Below are 15,871 nucleotides of genomic sequence, written 5' to 3'. Positions count from 1 at the left end.
TTGATTGACTATTTCTGGAAGCCCACTGTGAGTAACGTTATTTTAAAGATATGTTCATATGAATTATGCTCAAAATGTGATTTGATAAGTTATGATTTCTGAAATGATATTTGTTTACATGAACAAATATCCTATGTTTGAAATCTATTATGGCATCCATAGATAGTCCCAAGTCATGGGGGATGGCATGTTAATGCAGGTCCATGACATATATGTGCTTACGAGATCTCGTTAGCCACTTATCAAAGTGGTGATGTGTTTAATCGGTATCCGGAACCGATTACTCTAGTCAGATGACGATGTGATGTATTCTATGGGATGTACTATTATTATGTTCGGATATGAGAATTGATTCTATTATGATCTATTTTATGAAAATGATATGTTCGGAATTTGTTCACTAACCTCTTTACATTTGCGTTATTCACTGGGTTTTAGCTCACTATTTGTATATATTTATTTATGTAGGTGAGCGTGTGCAGGACTAGGCCTGAGGGCTTCTGTCTGACTTCATTTTGTCAAGCCAACCATTGTGCCTCACGTGGAGGTTCCTGTAGTGTCACGCGTTATAAGTTCCGATAGTTTTCGTATATAAGATTTTGTTGGTTTTGTTGACTGTACTTATGATGCTGTAATTAAGTGTATAGGTATAATGTGAGAATGGTTTTTGGAAATGTATATAAAGTTATAAATATTGTGTTTCATATAAGTCTACACAGCTCATTGAACAATTATATTTATGTATTTGCTTCCGTTAGTATCTTAATTTTGTTTAATCTATTTAGAGGCCTTCGGTAATCCCAGGATTATTAGCCAGTTACGATGCTAAACCTATTGGGGTAGGTTTGGGTCGTGACAGCAACTTATCATCCATTTTTTTCGTTTGAGAGTTGTTTCAACCGGTTGATGGTTATTCAAAACATGAGCTAGAGATCTATGATTAATGGCTTAATCTTTACGGAGGTTCATCGTCAACGGCATGGTCTCTCTTTCATGTTGAGAATCACTTCCCGTTTGACATGCTTCTCATTTAGGGGACGTAATCATCACCTTGGACAAATGGATTAAAGAATGGCAAAGACTAATGAATTTGGCTTAAAATTGGATCAACCTATGTTAAGAAAATAAATAAGGTCACTTGGGCTCGACCGGACGTTATGCCGAGTCTATTGTGTCAGGAGTCGTCACACATCAACTCATGGTGTTTTGACGACCCTTGAAGTGTCTTTACTTCCCCTTTTGAGCTCACTCCATGATAAAAGGGAAGGGATTGGTGTTGATTCATTACATTCATTGATTTTTGTCCAAATCATGGCCGAAATCATCAAGCAAGCAACTTGCTCGTTGATGGTTTTGGAAACGACTTCATTATTCTCTTAAGGCTTTCCAAGACAGAGAAGTGTAAGAGGGGCAAACAGGGCTTAGAAAACTCTGTCCGCACTGTTTTCACCTTAGAACACAAAAACAGAGTTTCGCATGAAATTAAGGCACGGCCTGCCCTATTTGGGCCTGGTCGGGCTTCATTGGGAGCTGACTGGGCTCTAATTTTTGGTAAATAGAGTGTTTTACAGAAATATAGAGCAGTGGCTGAAGGTGAACACATGGCAGTTTCCCAACAAGGCAAGCAGTTTCTGAATACTGTGCATGCGATCATTGTGCATTCTTATTGTTGCTTGTTTTCATATCATGTTGTTGTAAATATTCTTGTTGTAATTATTATTGTCAAATGTCCTGTTGTAATAAATTAGATAGTTAGTTATTTATTTAGCATCTATCCAAATTTGTAATAAAGTAGTTAGTTTAGCTAATTTAGTATTATTTAGCTTAAGTCCTTCATTCGTGCTTGTAATAAGTAGCTTATTCGGACACTTGGACATTTATTCGGACCCTTTTGCATGAGGGCAAATATGTAATAAGCTTGTATGTCTTCCAACCCCTATTTCTTTCTTTCTTTTATTTACCCGTTTATAATGGTAGTGTAGAGCATTATGTTTACTTAGCATTCCCGTGTTTGCATACACTCGTCTCTCATGCATAAGGGTTCGGCTCATCATTCTAACCAATGTCAATCTCAAAATTCTCTGCTTGAAATACATGCTTCATCGTATGCTTTAAATTGGTTCATATGCCATGCTTATAACCGAGCCTATTAAAAATTGCATAATGCATGTGTTGCATTAGTCACATTGCATTGTTTAGGAACATGCATGTTCTCTAATCATTTTGTTTTATTTGGCTTACCTTGGAATACTAGGTGAGCACTTATTGTTTTAGCATACTACATAAGTGTGATTTATGCCATGCCAAACATGTTTTCCATGAGACTAAGTGCTTAATTGATATACTTGTTTGAATTGCTGTGGATGAAGGCTAATTGCGAAAATTGGGATAAATTGATCAATGTATGTACAAACTCACATTTTCAAGTGACAAGTATCAAAAACAAATTTCTAACAAACATGAAATCAAATATTCCAACTTTTGCAAATTAGTCTATACTTGTGTACGTCACATAGTAATGTTAGTCTAATAATCAGAACAAGAGCATATAATGTAAATAAAAATCACCTCATGATTAGTAGAGACCGATCTTTGATAGGGCGAGTGGGGTGCTCAATTCATGACCTTCCTCTCTCATACCTAAGTTCCCGAGCCGAGACACTTTGGTGATGACGGATAAATGGCCTTTGGCACGAGTCACGGTTTTCCTAAATTTTTCAAAATATTTAGGTGGCGACTCTAAAATCTGGTAATGCAATCCATTTTTGGCATTTTTGATTCAAATCGATTTTCCAAAAGAATTGCTAGATTTGGACTCTTTTTGTGTTTTCATTGTTTCACATTGCACTTGTGAAATCAGATTCAGAACCACGGGAGTCCGAACTGTAGGGCTAATCGTATCCAAAAGGAGCACGAAAAGCGAGCTACACTAACCAAGATCGGTGAGACATGAAATAACAAACAAGAAAGAAATTAACGAATCAAATAAATCACACACACAAGAACACAAGGATTTACATGGTTCACCCCATAATAGGGTTACGTCCACAATTGTTGTGGTTTTCACGATGATCACAAAAATACAACTTTCTCTTAACCTAAAAGAGGCGCCTTCACATCCATATATAAGTATAGAATTAGGGTTATACGAAAGCACATAGGAATTACGAAAGTACCCAAAACCTTTCGGCCAGGAAGGGTAAACCTCCTTTGGGGGGAGGCCCCCCCAAACCCCTTATTGGACCCAATGTTTGAGTGAACAGTAGGGTTGAGTGAACAGTACTTATCAGGGTCTACCAACCCAACAATCTCTCACTTGGAATCTGATAACACAAGCTCTCCATCATCTTCATCACATAAAGGAATGCCGCAACAATCCGATCTTCCTTCATTAATCTTGAAGGCCAACTGAAGTTGCACACAACTTCAGTTTGTCAATGGTGACTGTCTTGGTAAATATATATGTTGGATTCTTACTGCCTTGGATCTTCTTAAGAGACAAGACTCTATCGTCTGCAAATGAACGAATGAAATGGTATCGCAATTGAATGTGTTTCGTCCTAGAATAAAAAGTCGGATTCTTTGCAAGATGAATAGCACTTTGACTGTCACTATGCAAAATACTCATCTCTTGCGTCTTACCCAACTCTGCTAGGAAATTCTATAACCAAGTCATCTCCTTCCCAGCTTCAGTAATAGCAACATACTCAGCCTTTATTGTAGAAAGGGCCACAATCTTCTGTAACTGTGAAATCCAACTCACTACTGTACCTCCCAATGTGTAAACATAATCAGTAGTACTATTTCTGTTATCCATATCACCAGCCAAGTCTTCATCAACATAACCATGTAACCCGATGCTGGTTCGTCTGAAACAAAGTGCCATGTCTGTAGTACCACTCAAGTATCTAAGGATCCACTTCACTGCCTCCTAGTGCTGTTTGCCTGGATTACTCATGTACTTACTAACCACTCTCACTACATGTGCAATGTCTGGTTAAGTACAAACCATAGCATACATTATGCTACTAATAGCTGAAGCATATGGAACACGTTCCATATAATCCTGCTCTTCTTTGGTCTTCGAAGACTGCTCTTTGTTAAGTCTGAATTGGCTAGCCAATGGAGTGTTTACTAGTTTTGCACCATCCATCCTAAACCTCTTAAGAACTTTCTTGACGTACTCAGCCTGTGACAACTTCAAAGTACCATTTGCCTTGTCCCTGTGAATCCTCATACCAAGCATTTTGTTTGCAACTCCAAGATCCTTCATCTCAAATTAGTTGGACAAAAGTTTCTTCAATCTTTTTATCTCTTCAATGCTAGATCCTGTGATAAGCATATCATCAACATATAAAAACAAAATAATATAACTTTTGTTAAACCATTTGAAATAACAACAATGATCTGCTTCACATCTTGTAAAACTGTTACTACACATATACCCATCAAACTTTTTGTACCACTACCTTGGGGCCTGTTTCAAACCGTACAAGCTTTTTCGAAGTTTGCTACCACGTGCCAAGAAACCTCGTGGTTGCTTCATGTAAATTTCTTCTTCCAAATCACCATGGAGAAAAGCCATCTTCACATCTATATCTGCCCAAGATGCAAATCTTCAATAGCCACAATTACCAGCACCAATCTGATAGTGGTCGACTTCACAACTGGAGAGAAAATTTCAGTGTAGTCAACCCCTTCTTTTTACTAAAATCCCTTTGCAACCAATCTGGCATTGTAGCGTTTACTCCTATCATGTTCCTGTTTAACCCTGTAAACCCAATTATTGTGCAAAGCTTTCTTACCCACTGGTAATTCAGCTAACTCCTATGTCTGGTTTGCCATGAGTGAATCCATTTCATCCTGCATAGCTGACTCCCACTTAATTGAATTATCAACCTACAAAGCCTCATCATAACTTTCAAGTTCACTCCCATCAGACAACAACAAATAGTGTAAAGATGGAGACCAACGCTGTGTAGATTTAGACTCTCTTTCTGACTGTTTCAACTTAGGAATTGGAGTATGTGGCTTAGTTTGTGGAATAAGTTTTTCAGGATTATTTTGAATCCTACTATTCAAATCACTCTCACTAATCTCCTCTAACTCAACATGCTTATGACAAATAACAGATTCAGATTCAGATTCACATGCAGACTTATCCCTATTTTTATACATTACTTTCTCATTAAATATGACATCTCTACTTCTGATTATTTTTCTATTTTTATCATCAAAAAACTGATAATCAAATTGATCAATGCCATACCCAATAAAAGTACATTTAACAAATTTCGGATCAAGTTTACTTCTATCAGCAGAATCTATATGCATATATGAAACACAGCCAAATACTTTCAAAAAAGAAAGATTTACCTCTTTACCGCTCCAAGCTTCTTCTGGCAACTCTCTATCCAATGGAACAGATGGACCATGGCTAATCAGATATGCTGTAGTGTTAACTGCATCTGCCCAAAACATCTTTGGTAATCCAGCCTGTATCCTTATACTTCTAGCATGTTTATTCAAAGTTCTATTCATACGTTCTGCAACGCCATTCTATTGAGGTGTCTTTTGAACAATATTCTCCATTCTAATTCTACTTTTTGCACAATATTTCTTGAACTCATTGTCCTCGTATTCCCCTTCATTATCTAATCTCAAGCACTTAATTTTCAAACCTGTTTCAGTCTCCACCAAGGCTTTCCACTTCTTAAAAGTAGTATAAACTTCAGATTTATGTTTTAGAAAATAAACCCATACCTTTCTCATTGAGTCGTCGATAAAGATAACATAGTATGATGATCCTCCAAGATATAAAACTGGTGCAGGTCCCCACATATCTGTATGAACCAACTCTAATTTTTCTGACTTCGATTTCCTGCCATCCTTTGAAAAATTGACCCTCTTTTGTTTGCCGAAAATGCAATCCTCACAAAAGTTAATGTCCACTGATTTCAAATATGATAGTTTCCCCTTAGATGCAAGTACCTTCATCCCTTTTTGACTCATATGCCGAAGCCTTTGGTGCCACAGATTTGAGTCTTCCTTCTCACCAGCAATTGCTACTGCATCCTTATTGTTCGTAGTCATATAAATGGTGTCTTTTTTTTTTACCATGAGCAACAACCATGGCTCATTTGGTGATTTTCCACAAACCACCCATGAAGGTTACAACTTGACCTTCATCATCAAGTTGTCCAACAGAAATCAAGTTTCTTTTCAAACCAGGTACATGCCTGACATTCTATATCTTCCAAACAGATCCGTTTAGCAACCTGATTGTTACATCTCCTTTACCCAGAATCTTCAAAGCTTCGTCATCAGCTAGATAAACCTTCCCGAAATCACCACCAATGTAATTGTCCATGATTTCCCTCTGTGAAATATAATGGAATGATGCCCCAAAATCTAAAATCCAAGATTTAACAGGGCTGTCAATACTCATTATCAAAGCATCATAAATCTCCTTCGTTATAGCATTAGCAGACTTCTGATTTTGATCACCTTTGTTCTTATTCAATGTCGGGCAATCTCTTTTTAGATGTCTCTTCTTTCCACAGTTCCAGCAACTCCGTCCCTCTTCAGTTCTTGACTTGCTTCTATGTTTGGATTTTGTTCTGTTGTGGTTCGGTTTTTTTCCTACTGATCTTCCTCTGGCTTCTGTATTCAAGGCAGAACCTGATGTTTCCCTAATTCCCTCCTGCGAATTTCTTCACTCAGAATTAAATCTCAAATATCATTGTAATTCAACTTTTCTTTTCCTGAAGAATTACTTACTGTCGTTACAGTACCATTCCAATTTTCTAGAAAACTAGATAGAAGAATCAAAGTCCTAACCTCAGCATCAATTCGATAGATACACAACTCAATTGTGTTACCACAATATTGAATTCGTTCAGATGCTTAGCCACCGAAGCACCTTCTGTCATCCTCAGTTTTAACAATCTACGCATCAAATAAACTTTATTTGAGGCAGAGGGTTTTTCATACATGTTTGAGAGTACCGCCATGAGACCCATTGTAGTCTTCTCCTTCGCTATGTTAAACGCAACGTTATGAGATAACGTTAGCCGAATAACACCTAGCACTTGGCAATCAAGAAGAGTCCACTCATCATCTTTCATCTTTTCTGGTTTCGTCCCTATAAGGGGCTCATATAGTTTTTTCTAATATAGATAGTCTTCAATCTACATCTTCCAAAAGCCAAAATTTGTGCCATTGAATTTATCGATTCTAACCTTTTCGTCTATAGCCATCGCTTCCACTCGAACCAATGCTTTGATACTAGTTGTTAGGCATTGATCCTTTCTAACTAAAATCGGCGAGACACGAAATAACAAATAAGAAAGAAATTAACGAATCAAACAAATCACACACACAAGAACACAAGGATTTACGTGGTTCACCCCAGAATAGGGTTACGTCCACGGCTGTTGCGGATTTCACTATGATCAGAAAAATACAACTCTCTCTTAACTTAAAAGAGGCGTCCCCTCATCTATTTATAAGTATGGAATTAGGGTTACATGGAAACACATGGGAATTACAAAAGTACCCAAAACATTTCAGCCGGGGGGGTTCCTTGGGGGGAGGTCCCCCTAAACCCTCCATTGGACCCAGTGTTTGAGTGAATAGTAGGGTTGAGTGAACAATATTTTTCAGGGTCCCCCAAACCAACAAGGAGGAAGGAAGCAGGGCCCAGAAAGACTTTTGATTGAAGATGAGAAGGATCAAATTGGATCCCTTTATGAGGAGCTAGGAATTCTTAGTACCATCATTAGGATAATGAAAGAATGGTATGAGTACTAGAATCTGGAAAGTCCAAGTGTAGTGACACAAATTAGAGGTGTGGCTTCCAAGGTGAAGGTGATGAAGGACAAAATTCCACTACTCAAGTATTCCCCAATGAGTGTTTTTGGGTGCAACATCTTTGATTATTCGTTAAAACTCAATGTCATTAGAGAAGAAATCAAGGCCATCGAGGTAGAGGTGATAGATATTTATGATAAGATTTGTGTTATTAGTGTCCTGCTGCAAGCTGGAAAGCTTTCTATTGGTGTCCCACTCCCATCAAGAGAAAACAACACCATTGTAAACGATGAAATTATGGTGGGCTTTGAAGATAAGGCAATGACTATAAAAGACCAACTTACTGGAAGAAAGAAGTAGCTGGAGATTTTCTAGATAATTGGGATGCCTGGACTCGGTAAGGCAACTTTAGCCAAAAAAGTGTACAATGACCCGTATATCACACACCACTTTGATGTACGAGCATGGACCTTTGTTTATCAAATATATAGAAAAAATGAATTGCTGCTTCAAATTTTACATTCTCTTATTGGCCTTGCGGATAAAATTAAAGAAATGAGTGATGAAAAGTTAGGCGAAGTGCAATATAAGAATTTAAAAGGTAAGAGATATCACATTGTCATGGATGATTCCCGGAGTATTGGGGCTTGGGATAAAATTAGAGTATATTTACCAAATGACAACAATGGCCGTAAAGTTTTGTTCACTAGTCGGATAACAGACGTGGCTCTGCATGCTAAACCTGGTGGGCATCTTCATTGTTTGCGATTTTTAACTGAAGAAGAAAGTTGGAAGTTATTACATGAGAAGGTGATTCAGGAAAGAAAATTGCCCTCTAGAACTGATAGAAATTGGAAAGAAAATTGCAAGAAAATGTGAAGGATTACCACTTGCAATTGCTGTAATAGCTTCTTGCAAAAAATAACAAGACAGAAGAGTGGTGAAAGCATGTTGCCATAAGTGTGAGGTCATACGTTGTCAGTGATCCAAACCAGTACATAAACACACTAGCACTAAGTTTTGACCATCTGCCTCTTCACCTACAACCTTGCTTCCTCTATCTTGGAGCATTACGGGCTGATCACAAAATTCTTATTTGCAAGTTGGTCTCGTTATGGGTGGCTAAGGGATTTATACAGCAATTTGGGCAAAAAAGGTTGGAAGAGATAGGGGAAGATTATTTAATGGATCCAATTGATAGAAGTTTTCTGGTAATAGTTGTAAGAAAAAGGTCCAATGGTGGAATTAAATCATGTCGCATGCATGATATTTTGCGTGATTTATGCTTGAATAAAGCTAAAGAATTCAATTTCCTAGAGTGGAGTAATGAGTACGAAAATATTTCTTCATTGTTTTCAAGTAACAGAGCAAATATCCTCCATCGCTTGTGCATCCATTTTGACTGCTTAAATTTTGATGGTATGTCAAAAATAGAGCCTTATGCCCAATTCTCCGGTCATTCTTGTGCTTTGGCAATTAAGAGCACTCCTTTAAATTTCAATCCTACTTTAAGTGGAGCCTTATGCCTCAGTCTTCAACTTACTGTGTGAATCACTACAAAGTGTGCGCTACTTGCTCGATGTCTTTCGTAATAAAGATGGCATGAAAGAATGTGAAAAATTTCAAGGAAAGTGTCATCTCTTTGTGGATAAACATTCTTTTCCTAAAGGCGGTCATCCATCTCTTTGGTTCTCTTTCTTTGATAACAGATACTCTGTCCTAGATCAACATCAGTTCTTCCTTCTGTTAAAGGAAAAGTTGCCCCTTGGTCCATGGTTAATTATTGAATCTTCAAACTTCTTAAAGTTTTGGAATTGTGGTGCCCCAATGTCTTCTTTTCCAGTGAAATATTACAACTAATCCATTTTGAAAAATCTAGAAATCCCCTCAATATTGATTTGTGATTATGTATCAATTTTAAGCAGAATATAACAATCCCAATCAAACAATCAAGACAAAGAGACACAATGATTTAACGTGGAAAAAACTACAATTGGACACCTCCAACTGTGATAAAAAAAACCACGGGCAACAGCCACAAAACAATCCACTAAGAAGATTTAAAGGAATTACACAGGTATACTCTCAATTACCTAGCGAATCCACGCCTAATTGAACCAACCTCTATGTGCCTCTTCCAACCCGTCTTCACCTTGGAATTGTCTTTACGATGAGCCACCCCGGAATCCACCAAAGTTTCAGGCTCGAATTCTTCAGAATCCACCGAAGAACAACTCTCTCTTTTGTAGAACAAAACACAACCTTTGATGTACTCTCTTTAAACTATGAGTTGAATACTCAATAAAAACATCAAAGAAAACTCACAAAGTATCCCCAGATGTAAACCCTAAAACCCAAAAAGAAGATCTGGAGAAGTAATCCTAAAATCTGACCCAACACGCGAATTTATAGAATATGTCCCGCGATCTCCGCTCGAGCGCCCAACAGCCCGCTCGAGCGTCTTCAGTAAAATCTGCGCGTGATATAACAGAGGTCCGCTCGAGCGCTATAGAATCCGCTCGAGCGCGAAATCACACATCTCAGTACTTTTGCAGGCGACCAAAACTGCTGGAACCAAGGATTCTCCGCTCGAGCGCTGGTATGTCCGCTCGAGCGGACAGGCAATTTTGAATGCTCGAGCGGACAGGTCGATCCCCGTCATAATCAGCGAAGTGGCAATCTTGAAAGCATTAGCATCACAAACTTCTCTGAAAAGCACAATTCGGGTTAGATTCGCATCTAAACACTCATAGCCTCACTGAAATAAAAAGTGCGAAAATAAATACAAACTGAAAGGAGTTTTGTCAAACGAGATTGCCAAAAATAAAACCTAACACATTTGAGGTACTTGGGAATTCAGACTGACGATATTTATGTCTTGCCACCATCAATAGTGAACCTCTCGAATCTAGAAACCCTTATTGTTGGTACACGGTCATCCCATGTTATTGTACCAAATACAGTCCTGAAGATGGTAAAGTTGAGGCATCTTTACAGTAAAGGAGGGCAAAATCATATCGATTTTCATTGTAAACTAGTACCATTTCTCAATAATAGCCATTCTTTTGTATTGGAAAACCTCCAAACCCTCTCTGACTTGTGTCCTTGTGGACCTATCAAAGATTTCTTGGCAAGGACTCCTAATCTTAGAAAGCTTTGATTTCGTGGACATTTGATATCAATGTCGGGGCATTTGAAGTTTCCTGATCTACGTTTTTTGAGCCACCTTGAAACACTGAGGCTGGACAACAGGACACCGGTTCAGTCATCCTCATGTTTCCCACAAATCTTGAGAGTCTAACCTTAAGAGGCACAAGGGTTAAATCGGAGGATATGGGGATCATTGGGATGCTACCCAACCTTGAGGTTCTCAAATTAGAAATAAATGATGGCCAGGTACCATAATGAAAAACAACTGATGGGGGCTTTCATCGACTAAAATTCTTGAAATTCAAACTCCTTGCTGTTGAGCGATGGATTGCCTCTAGTACTCACTTTCGGAGCCTTCAACATTTTGTGTTGGAAAATTGTGTACCTCTTGAGGAGATATCATCTGGTTTGGGGGATATACCCACATTGCAGACGATTGAGGTAAAATTTTGTACCCCGTTTGCTGATCATTCTGCCAGGAAAATTAGAAGAGTGCAAGAAAACATGGGAAATAATCAGCTGAAGATCCTGATTGACAACCAGGAGTGCTCTGGGATAACCTATGAGTCAGTCCATTATTATTTGCTTTCTTGATGCAATATTGTGTCAAGCCAAGTGGAACTACATCATGCCAGTTGTTACAATAACCAGGGTTGTATTTGATCTATTCAAATAAAGTTCTCTCCATGGGGAAAATGTTTTTTGAGTCTTCATTCCTTCCTTTATTTTTAAATTTTTAATTTTTTTCAAACATTTTTGGGAGAGGGGTGGGTAAGCACTCCATGCCATGATTTTTTACAACCTTGGTGAAGATGGGACTCATTGTCGGGTCACGAAAAGACTTTACATTTGTCCGGTTTCAACTAATGTCCTCTCTCTCTCTCTTGAGCTGGCTAGAAGAAAACAGATCCCCCTTTTTAGCTCTACTGTGACTATGCACAACAACCACCGATGCTGATCGAGTGGTGTGAGATTGCCTAAAATAGGAAGTCAAGGAAACTTTCTCAAAAGCAATGCCCTTTTCACAATTTACATTTGTAGTTGATGCACCTATTTGAATTAGTTCATCAACTTGTCATTATGTTCTGTTTATAGTTTTTATAGCTTTTGTTTTATTTAATTCGTGTGTCACATTTGTTAACCATAACTTCTATATTGCATCAGATGAAACGAAAATCTCAGAAAGTGGGTCAGAAGAAGAATGATGATGCAAGTTCTGTGCATTTGTTGAATTCCGTTGTCTTGGCTGCACTTGTGTTGGTTTATATTATATTAAATAAATCGAGGTAAATAATAAGAAGAGATCTGTTATGTTATTGGATGAAGCCGTTGTGTTTTATTGTTTGTCGTCCACAAAGTGGTGAGAGAATGCGTTCTAAAATTGCTATCAGAGACAACATATGGAGCACAGAAGCGGGCAAATAGATCAAGAGATGGATGCAACACTCAATACAGGTTGTTCGCGTTCTGCTAAAACTTGATGGTCATAACTGTGTGCCTTGGCTTTTTAAGTGTATATCGGCCAAGTATGTCTGATAGTTCTCTTTGAAACATAGTTTTGCTTTGTTGAAAAGCAGTTGAAGTTTGTTAGTACATTGAATCGAATAAAAAATAGTTTTTGTTCGCTTATTGATTGGCTTGTTAATTCAATCCTTTGAGGTGTTTACTATGCCAGCTATTTCAACAGGGAGCCTGAGTGTTTGAGGTAGTATTCTGTCCTTTGGTTTCCAACTTCATTATGTGATGTGTTCAGCTATCAGAACCATAATGTATTTACAAACTTCACATCTGAACAGACAAACGGGAAGGACACTGCTGGAAATTAAGCTTTTAGCGGCGTTTAAAAAACGCCGCTATAAGTACCAAAAACGTCGCTAATTATTTCTGTGACGTTTAGTACCAAACGCCGACGACGCGGCCGTCGCTATAAGTTTATGGCATTTGAAAAACGTCGCTGTATTAGTATAGGCGGCGTTTTTAAAATGTCATGCCCTAACAATACTGTCACGTCACCATGATTTTAGCGACGTTTTTAAAACGCCTTCATAGGCTTTTTTAATTTTAAAAATTCCAACCATTATAGTGGCATTTTAAAAACGCCGTCTTATCTTTCTTTCTTTTTTCTTTTTTTTTTTGGTTTTGAAATTGTGCTAATTTTATGTAATTGAACTAAAAGAACATTAATAATAAAACTAAATAACACTAATATGAAATAATAACACTCCCATTCAAATAACAAATATAACATTAATTTTCCCACAAAATAACATATCCAAAAATTGAATTCACAATTCTCAATCAAAAAATTACTACCTTATATACAAAGCCACAAAATAACATTACCCTCCTCTCTCTCTCACCACTCCCCTATTTAATACAAAAAATAAGAAGTGAACCAAAACACCCACTGTCAGATCCAAGGAAAAAAAGAAAAAATAAGAGAAATAAAAAACCAAAGGATTTTAATACAAAATCCTGAAAAAATTGCTGGTCCTTTGGCAACTAATTCAGAAGTTGTGGTTGGATCCGATGACAATTTGGTAAACAACTTCTTCACTTGCTCAACAAGGTCCTCATGCTTCACAGCTCCAGAAGCAACAATTACCTAGAATATGACTTTTCGAGAGACAGAAGAAAAAATATCATTTTCTCAAATGTCGATCCTACTAATCAATTTACAAATCACTGGTCAGAATAGAGCACTATAGACCTAAATTTTAAATGAACCTCAAACAAACAAGAAGAAAGGAACATACAGTCTGCAGGTACATAATTGATAGTTTTTACCAAGAATGAATATCAACCTATGAAGTAAAATCATAGAATGGTTTATTTCATTCAAACAAGTGTCGAGAAGGAAAGATAAAATAAAATCAGTCAATCACTGTCACTAGCATTCAATATGAGCTATTGATGGCATTCAGTTAAAAGATTTTCTTTAGCAGTCACAATATTAATTCTTCAAATCTGTAGAGAGGGCAAGGTGGTAGGTGAGACGTCTCTTTGTAAATTGCTCCACTGGTGTAGTATAAAATATGTGCTATTTTAGCAGACCATATTCTACATTGTCGGAGTGTTTTACGTTGTGTTGTGCTTCTTTAGTACTACTACACCTAAATACTACATCAATGAAGTTGCTCTAATGTTCTTGTCATGCATCAACATGTCTTCTATGACCCTCAATCAAAGAAAAAAGGAAAAGTAACAGAAGGAACTCATGTAGTATCTTTAAGGCGTAACCACCCACGCAATTAATTTTTATCATGCCTACCAACATGACAATTCATAAGATGGCCAGTAAAACATTATGCCGAATTTTCATGACCCAATATTTGTTACCTTATTAATCATTTATTTATCTTGGTTGAGAAACTGTTAGAAGTTTGACAGTTAACGTGTAAAAGTACCAATTATATTTAACTAAAAAACATACTTGTAATAAAGCTGAAAAATAACAATATTATGAAAAATAACCAAGTACAGTAGAACCATAGCTAAATGCAATAATAAACTAAATGTGTCAGAATAATATAAATAAAGCAGCTAACATATACCAGGTCATTATTACACTTCTCCAGATCAAGAACCTTGATGGCAACTATCTCATGCAGAGGAATGCAGAGAGCCCAGTGAACAGTGGCGCTGACACCTTCTCCAACTTCTTCATATAATTTGTAATTTTCTGCATTGAAAGGAAATTTTTTCTCTGACACCTGTTCCATGGTTTCCTTTTATAACATTAAGTCTTCAAATCCATTCATAAAACAAGCAAAGGAAATAAAGGTTCATAATGTTTTTCAAAGAAACAGAGAATTTGTCTATCACTACAACTAGAAGAAATTTTCTTAAGGAAAAGGCATGTGCAATGTGCACCAAGAAGCATGAACATGAAACAGGAAAACTTGAGTGGAATTTAATTGAGATTACATCAACAAATTATTATACAACAAATCGTGCAAACAACGAAATTCTGAAATAAAAGGCCACTGGTTTCCATAAAGTTTTTCCATTTTCCATTGTAGGATTGAAATCATAGTCAAATTTCTACAATTGTGGTTTTGTTGACCAATAAAAAATAAAAAACACTTGAGACTACAATAACACAAAGACACAAAATTCAAACTGAATGAAAAGAAATGAACTATCTTTTGCTTGTTAATGGTGTAACTGTCTTAATTGGTTAGGGACATAATTTTGTGCCTTAATATTGATTGGATGTTTCAAGTTTCTATTATAACACTTCATGAATGAGTTAGATCTTGGGACAGGAACGAGAATCCCCCATTCATAAGTGCAATTGGGTGTTTTGACTTTCCATGACTGGAAAGCTAAAAAATACTCGTTTATAGAAATATAATTATCAGAACTACCTGATACTCGCAAAAGAAACATATGCTGATATGTATATTAACAAAAATCCATATTAATGAAACAACACCAAACCAATTAATTACAGTCATTATTAATACAAACTGTCCTTGAAACCAAACCTTCAAAGCATAATTGCAGTCAATCTATACTAGTTTCAAAAATTAATAAATAAAGAAAGAAAGAAAAGTCTATTACATAATTCTCGAAATTACCTTGAGGATACGCAGAACGCGTGAAACGTTTTGCTTAATCAACCGCTGCTTCAAATCTTTGCAATACATCAGTCCCACAGTTTCAACATATATTTCAACATCCTCACAATCATCAATTTCAAGACCAGGTAAACCAGGCGGCTGCTCTAACAATCTGTCTGCGAAAAAACTGCTATATTCTACAAGAACATTCTTGTGCACACTCAACCTCACTGCAAAGCCTTGCTTGCCAAGCAAAACTACCTTCAAATCACTAGTTCCCAGTTCACCAAACTCAATTGACACCTTCCTCGGAAAATTTTCAACCTTGGGCCGTGGCATTCTCT

This window comes from Camellia sinensis, chromosome 5, assembly GCF_055761805.1.
Source record: "Camellia sinensis isolate YWXY chromosome 5, ASM5576180v1, whole genome shotgun sequence".
Classification (NCBI taxonomy): domain Eukaryota; kingdom Viridiplantae; phylum Streptophyta; class Magnoliopsida; order Ericales; family Theaceae; genus Camellia; species Camellia sinensis.
The sequence above is the reverse complement of the archived record's forward strand: the minus strand, read 5'-3'. Positions refer to the sequence as shown.